Here is an 8964-nt window from a genome sequence, read left to right on the forward strand (position 1 = left end):
GGACTAAGGGTAATTTCATCATTTTCTTGGTGAGCTCCTAAAAGTGGGTTTTCTAAAATTATTAAGGTCTAAATAGGCTTAAGAAATAAATGAATGATGTATATAATAATGAAATAAATGAAAAAAATAGAAATAATGACAATTTTCACAATAGGGGCAAAATGATCATTTTGCATATTAGATTTAAATTTTTAAGTCTTCGTGAACTCGAGTATTTCTAGACTATTATGGATTTTGTTTTAGTGTCAAAGGAGAAAAAAGTTGAACCAAGGGAGAAAAAGGAGGCAAAGTCAACTATTGAATGGCATTTTTGTAAATAAATGGAACTTTAATCAACTTTAAGCATAAATATCTAATTTTTAGCAGCTTCTTCTAACTTCTAACAGTTTCTTCTTCTTTTTCCCATCCCTTATCTCCATTTCATGTTTTTTTTTCATCTTCCATGGAAGCCTCCCTTGAAACCTTTTATAACTTTCCTAAATTAACTCCATTTCTCATGCTTTTATACACCTTGTCATAGGGTTTTTCATACTCTTTTACTTCTACACCTTAAGAACCCTCAAAAGTCTTTCCTCAATACTCTTTCACTAGCTGGACATTTTAGAGAGAGAGAAAGAGAGATTTTTCATAATTGCTTGAAAACTCTTAGAAAGGAATTCAAATTACAAAATCCACCAAGGTGAGTAATGAATTAGGGTTGATTTTTAAGTTGTTGACAATGGTTAATAATTAGATTGTGAGTATTTTATTATTGAGGCTGTTTATACATTTTTTTAGTGTGATTAGAGTAGAGTAAATATGTCACGACCCGGTACTCCCTTCGAGCCCGTGACAACTGTCGCGGTGTCCCGGTAGACACTTATTGCCCGAAATGTCAACCCGAAACCCCGCAAGGCTTGACTATCAGTTTCTCATTTCCCTTGTGAGCAACCATTGTCAAATATCGTGTTCTAAAAGATTTTCAGCTGTTTCTAACTTAAAACAAATAAAATATTATTTTTTTTGTCTCACAGGGGTATTTTGGTCATTTTTTTCAAAAATTTCGAAACTGGCTAAAATGTAATATACAAGTACAAAACACATAATTCATATTCAAAATGAGTTTAAAAGTCTAAAATTTTCATTTAAAATGAAATTATGGTTATTTGAATATAATAAGAAAATAAAAGAAATATTAAGTAAAGTATTCTATTTTCTTATAAAACAATATTTATAGAGTTATACGTAAATAATTTTTGTAGCGTAAAAGCTAAATAAATTTATACATACTGTAATACAGTAAGCCAAAATATTTAATTTAATTTATAATAACAAGATGGCCCCCGAATAAACAAAAGTAAAGAGGACTGTGAACCTACGGTTTGGAAAATGTAGATCCAACGGTAGTCCTCAATGAGATCAGCTATCTACAGTCTATACTGAACTTGAAATGGGTGAAAAGGAGGGTGGTGAGATTATAAAATCCCAATGAGTAAACATACATCATCATAAACATCTAGAGTTGAGTATATGGAGACAATAAAGTAAATCATCGTAAACTGGGTCACAGCATTAGAATACATTTTATTTAAAATACATGAAGAGGCTTATGAATTTCATAAAAATTAGGCTTGTGCCATAAATCCATTCTCAAGGACACCTTGGCTGAGGCATCCTACCGAGACCGCCAAGGCTATTAAAATTCATATTTCATATAAATCATGTTTTTGTTTTGAAAACATAGCCGTTCCTTGGCGTTGGCTGAGTTCCCCCTCACGTGGTGGTTTGGCGTGAATTGAACCTTAAGCTTTACCCCAAGAGATACCTTATGCGTCTCTCCATTCGAGGTAAGAATATAATGGGGTTTACTGTGCCCCTCTAAAAGGCTGGTCCACAGAAACCCCCTACTACAGTGATTAATTAATATATAATCCACCATACAATAAAACTCAATAACATGATATGGCCATTTTGTAATTCGCAGTCTTTGAAGGCAACCAAACAATTCGTATTTCAATACAATTGCCAACTAGCCAATCATGCCCGATTTATCATAAACCAATCAATTTAAACAATCAAATTGCCACAATTAACAGTCTCCGTGTACTCTATTTTTTTCAAAATCACTATTAATTTCAAAACAATTTATAAATTAATTTCATTAAAACACCTTTATTCATAAAACATGAAAATTTACCTTTTTAAATCCATTTTTCCATAGAATTAATGAAATCATCTAAAAATCACCCTAGATAATTAAAATGACAATAAGTTTACTCACAATGTTTAGAGTGTCGATTCTCGAAATACTCAGACTACTGGTCCTCGGATGCAATTCCCTTGCCTTTATCAGAGGACTCGCCACCTTGACACAGTACAAAATTGAGAACTCACTACATTGGTACTAAATTGAAATTAAACTAATTTAGACTACCAATGCATGATATGGAATGCAAAAATGTCTAAATTTTGCCTAAACGTGGTGTTAGCCTATTTCGGTCTTTTACCCGATAAATCGATATACGCGTCCGTTTAAACTCCAAATTAATTTTTTTCAGTTTCTATACCTCAATTGCACCCAAATTGACTTAATGTCCCTCAATGTGATGCAAATTATCAGTCTTGACAACAAATTACGAAAATACCCCTAGTGGGTAAAAATTCGTATTTTTCGTCCGAAAATTCTCATTATGTTTCTAGGCTCATAATTCATCATTATTCATCATAATTCGTCAAATAAACATCAAGATCAGCAGCCAATATGCCCCTACAAAATTCGGCCAATGATGGTAATGGAGGAAAATGAATTCTTTTCTTGTTGTTTTGTTTCTAAATATGCTAAACTAACTAAAAACACTAACATAACTTAAAATCAAATTAATCTAACTTCATTCTCTCTCCATACCCATTTTGATCAGCCAACAATTCATCATAAAAACATGTAATTTAAGCATGGAAAATAAGGGGAAATGCTTAAGGAAAATAGATTTCAAGCTTAAGTTGAAAAATCCTACCTTTTTCACTTGTTTTCCTTGATTTTCCACACTTTTTCTCTTGAAATTCCTCACCTAGGGTTTGTTCTTCCTTTCTTTCCCTCTCTTCCTTACTTGGCCGAATATTTTGAGAGTAATGGGCTGATTTATGCTGATTTTTAAGTTAAATAATAAAATATCCTAAGCTTGACACATGACATTTTCTTATTGGTCCATTTTTAAAACTTTAAAAATTTAAACTTTTTATCTCCACCACATGATTAGTCAAAGGTAAAAAATGAGGATAAAGGAAGACCATGTGCTGGACAAATGTTCTGGTGGTGGAAAATTACAATTTTGCCCCTAGGGTGGTAAAATTACCATTTTACCCTTATACTTCAAATTATACCGAAATTAAAATTTTTCACTTCTAAACCTCAAATCATACTCCAATACTCAAATCATACTCCAATAAGTCAAATGAGGCCAAATAAATCTTTTCTAAAATTCTCACTTTGTCCCCAAGTGGCAAATGACCATTTTGCCCCTAGATAGTGAAAATTCCAGTTTGACTCCAAATTGATCCTCAAACTCCGAATTACCATTTTGAGTCATCCATGGATTGTGAAGCTCTTAATCTCACCTTAAAATTCCTATTTGATCTAGTTTGTGGATTAAATCAACTTTGTTGTACCTCTAAGTACAATACCGACTTTTGTAAATTTTTCGGGACTCTCTTGGCATGCAATCATGCTATCATCACATGTATGTCATGACGAGTATTTTATAAGGTCAGGCTTTACAACACTACCCCCCTTAAAATAAAATTTTGACCTCATAATTTCACTTACCGGATTCCAAGAAAAGATGTGGATATTGGTTCCTCATTTGGTGCTCGACTTCCCACGTCATTTCTTCCATTCGAGCATTTTTCCACAATATTTTCACCATTGGAATGCTCTTGTTCCTCATCACTCAATCCTTTCAATCTAGAATACGTACTGGCTGCACCTTGAACTTCAAATCTTCATGCAACTCAATTGGAGGTGTCTCTAGAATATGGGAAGGATCGGGAACATACTTTTTCAACATCAAGACATGGAAGACATTATGAATCCGATCTAACTCCGGGGGTAATTCAAGTCTGTAAGCCACTGGTCCAATCCTTTCAATAATACGAAAAGGTCCAATGTATCTCAAATTAAGCTTTCCCCTCTTCGCGAATCGAATTACACCTTCCATTATCCAATAAATACCATAAATTATCACAACAGTTTAATCAAATAAGATTTAATACTTCAAAATTTTCAAATTATTACCTTTCCAAGGAGAAACCTTAAGAAAAACTTTATCATCAACTTCAAACTCCAAATCTTTCCTTCATCTATCAAAATAATTCTTCTGCCTATCTTGAGCTATTTTTAACCGCTCTCGGATAACCTTGACCTTATCATTTGTCAGATCAATCAATTCCACATTCACCAATTTCCTCTCACCTACTTCATCCCAACAGAGCGGAGTTCGGCACTTCCTTCCATACAAAGCCTCGTATGGTGCCATCCCAATACTAGACTGAAAATTGTTATTATACGCGAACTCCACCAATGGCAAGTGTCTGTCCCAACTCCCGATAAAGTCAATGACACAAGCCCGTAACATATCCTCAAAGGTCTGAATAGTTCTCTCAAATTGACCACCTGTCTGCGGATGAAAGGTAGTACTAAATCTCAATTTAGTTCCAAGAGCTTCTTGAAATTTCGACCAAATCAAGAAGTAAACCAAGGGTCTCGATTTGACACAATAGAAACTGGAACTCCATGTAATCTCACAACCTTATCTATATAAAGTATTGCCAGCCTCTCAATAGAATACGTGCTATGGATAGCCAAGAAATGGGCGGACTTAGTCAATCTATCCACAATCACCCAAATAGCATCCTTCCCACTTTGTGTTCGCGGCAAACCCAATACAAAGTCCATAGTCACATGTTCCCATTTCCATTCAAGAATCGGTAAAGGCTGAAGAGTACCTGACGATTTTTGATGCTCCGCCTTGATCTGTTGGCATGTGAGACATTTCGCTACAAACTCTGCTATGTCTCATTTCATACCCGGCCACGAATAACTTTCTTTAATAGTACGATACATCTTGGTGCTTCCGGGATGTAAAGCGTAGGCGGAAGAATGAGCTTCCTCCAGAATAGCTCATTTCAATTGATCATCCTTAAGGACACAAATTCGGTCTCTAAGCATCAAAATACCATCATCGTTGAGTCTAAACTCACTAGTTTCTCCATCTTGCAGCTTTTGAACTTCCCGTTTCAACCAATCATCAGATTTTTGCAATTCTCTGATTTGATTCAACAATGAAGGTCTCACAACAAAACTAGCAAGTAGGGTTCCATCCTCACCATTATTCAACTGGATCCCTAGAGATTTCATCTCAAGTAATATCGAAAAATAAGAACTTTGAAGTACTGCTAATGAAGATGAGGATTTACGACTTAAAGCATCCGCTACAACATTTGCCTTTCCCAGATGATAATCAATCACCAAGTCATAATCCTTAATCAACTCCAACCATCGTCTCTGTCTCAAATTAAGCTCTTTGTGGGTGAGCAAATATTTCAAGCTTTTATGATCAGTAAAAATCCGACAACGCTCACCATATAAATAATGTCTCTAAATCTTCAATGCGAAGACTACTGCTGCTAACTCCAAGTCATGAGTAGGGTAATTTGTCTCGTGCTTCTTCAACTGTCGGGAAGCATAAGCTATTACCTTCTTATCCTGCATCAACACACACCCTAATCCCTACTTAGATGCATCACTGTGTACCACAAATTCTTTTCCATTAATAGGAAGTGTTAAAACGGGAGCGGAGGTTAACCGGTTCTTTAGCTCTTGAAATCGATTCTCACAAACATCATCCCACTCAAACTTAACTCCTTTACGAGTCAAACGAGTCAAAGGAGCTGCTATCAATGAAAATCCCTGAACAAATCTTCGATAATAACCGGCTAAACCAAGGAAACTACGAATCTCTGTTACCGTTCTTGATTGCTCCCATTGTAAGATTGCCTCAATCTACTTGGGATCGACATAAATTCTAGCTCCGGACACCACATGTCCCAAGAAAACTACTTCCTTTAACCAGAACTCACATTTAGAGAACTTAGCATAGAGTTGTCTCTCGCACAAAGTTTGCAACACAATGCACAAATGGGCAACATGTTCATCATCATTCTTCGAATAAACCAGGATGTCATCTATGAACACTATCACAAACTTATCCAAGTATGGATGGAACACCCTGTTCATAAGATCCATAAAAACTGTCGAGGCATTAGTCAAACCAAACGGCATCACCAGAAACTCATAATGCCCATAACACGTCCTAAAGGCAGTCTTGGGTACATCCTGCTCCTTAATCTTCAACTGATAATACCCAAACCTCAAATCAATATTTGAAAACACCATAGCATCTCGTAATTGATCAAAAAGATCATTTATCCGGGGTAAAGGGTATTTATTCTTGATGGTCACTCTGTTCAGCTGACGGTAATCGATACATAATCGAAGAGTGCCATCCTTCTTCTTTACAAATAGGACTAGTGCTCCCCAAGGAGAAATGCTAGGGCGAATGAAACCTTTATCCACCAAATCTTGCAACTAGACTTTCAGTTCCTTCAACTCTGCTAGAGCTATTCTATATGGAGGAATAGAAGTAGGTGCGATACCCGAAAGTAAATCAATAGGGAACTCGAGCTCTCGATCAGGAGGTAGTCTCGGTAATTCATCAGGAAATACATTAGGAAACTCACTAACTATTGGGACATCCTTTAATTTAGGTTCCCCTTTTGAAGTATCGATCACATGTGCTAAATATGCTGAATACCCTTTCTGCACTAGTTTCGAAGCTTTGATGGCTGAGATTACACAATACGGTAATACTCGACGTTTCCCTGCAAAAATAATCTCTGCTCCTTCCGAATTTTGAAGAACAACTTATTTTCTAAAACAATCCACATTCGCCCGATGTGCAGTTAACCAGTCCATACCCAATATCAAATCAAAATCTTGGATCTCTAGAGGAATCAAGTCACCCCTAAATTCTTCCTCACCAACCATTACTCCACAATCTCTATAACAACTGTTTCTAACTAGCTTTTCACCTAAAGGGATGTGAACTATAATTTCTTCCTCTAATGGTGACAGGTTTCTATTAGCAATTGATGCAAATGCCATACTCACATAAGACCTATCTGAGCCAGAATCTATCAAAACATAAGCATCTTTATCAAATAAAGACATGATACTTGTCACTACTCCAAGTCGGACCCGTGCCTCATCTTTCGTCACAGCGAAAACTCTTGTCGAAGTACGAGTCTGTGATCTCGAAGGTGGATATGCTGAGGTGTTACTCTCTACACCAGACTGTATAGCCACTCCCTGCCTCGGTGGTAACCTAAAAGGATTTCTCCTCTGCATGTCTGTACGAGCTGATGGAGATGGAGCAGTTGCAGTAACCCGTCTTAGCTATGGGCACTCACTCTTAATGTGGCCCGACTGATCACAATGATAGCATCTTACTGGTCCCCTACACGGCCCAACATGATTCTTTCCACATCTTTTGCATCTATCAGAACCTCCGGAGCTCTTCCAAGAAGTAGTCATCGCAGATCTGCTGAATCTCTAAGGCCTCTGCTGTGTCTATGAAAATGGAGGTCGAGGAGATGTCACTAAAACAGAGGTAGTACTCCTTGAAGCAGATGAGTCTTTGCCCCTTTTTGGTGGCTGATTGAAAGATACAATCGGATTTATCCTTTTTGCAAACTCGGTCTAAATCCTTTTATTCACAATCGCGAGCTTCTCAGCCCGTAAAGCCATCTATACGACCTCCTTATGTGGCTCCTTACTAGTCACTGTCATCCGCTCTCTAATCTCATTACGGAGCCCTTCCTCAAAATAATTAGCCTGATCCTACTCAGATTTCACTAGATCTGGCACATATAACATTAGCTCGTTAAAATGAGCCTCGTACTCCTTTACAGTCAAATTCCCTTGTTTCAAACTCAGAAATTCTCTTTTCTTTTCTTTCTGATGGAAATAAGTGAAATACTGACCATCAAATTCTCTTAGGAAGTTTGACTAAGTCGGAGGAGTAGTGGAACGAGATTTTACTGAATTCCACCATGTACGAGCTCTCTTCTCTAGTAAGCTCGTGGCCACCATCAATTTTAGGTCATCATCCAACCTCATATCAGAGAACGTCTCTGAAACCTGATTAATCCAATCTTTGGCTACGGTTGGATCCAACTCACCCTTAAAAGAAACACAACCAAGTTGCCCAGCTTCCTTCCACTTCTTAGCAATAGAGACATTCGACACTAGTGGTAGAACAGGAGGTGGGGGTGGTGGTACTGAAGGAGCAACTGGTGGTACTATATGAAGGGCTTGACCAGCTTGAGCCTGGCCAACAATAGCGATAAAGAAAGCTGTCAATGCTTGGATTGCCTCAGGAGACATGGTAGGAGTGCCAGTAGGTGGCGGAAGATGTGGAGATGTGGAGGAGTCAGTGTTGCAGCAGTAGCAGGTGCTGCCCGAATGGTAGATGCAGTCGATTCCTCCTCTACTGAATTTAGCTGACGACGTTAGGAATGACCTCTTCCCCTCCCAACCGATCTAGTGAGAGGTGGGCGTCCGCATCGAGGAGGCATTATAATCTATAAAAGAATACGAGCAAGTTTAGGCAACCTTAGGCTCTATATGCAAATGCATACATTCTATTCAACCTAACCTAACTTAATCCAAGGCCACACTGATATTGTAAATTTTTAAAACCACTTTAAAACTAAAAACTTTGATCTTTAAAACCAAAAGCTCTGATACCAATTGAATTGTCAAGACCCGGTACTCCCCTCGAGCCAGTGACAATCATCGCGGTGTCCTAGTAGACACTCATTGCCCGGAATGTCAACCCGAAACCCCGCAAGGCTTTACTATCAGTTTCT

The sequence above is a fragment of the Theobroma cacao genome, chromosome 7, assembly GCF_053813885.1.
Source record: "Theobroma cacao isolate CCN51 chromosome 7, ASM5381388v1, whole genome shotgun sequence".
Lineage (NCBI taxonomy): Eukaryota > Viridiplantae > Streptophyta > Magnoliopsida > Malvales > Malvaceae > Theobroma > Theobroma cacao.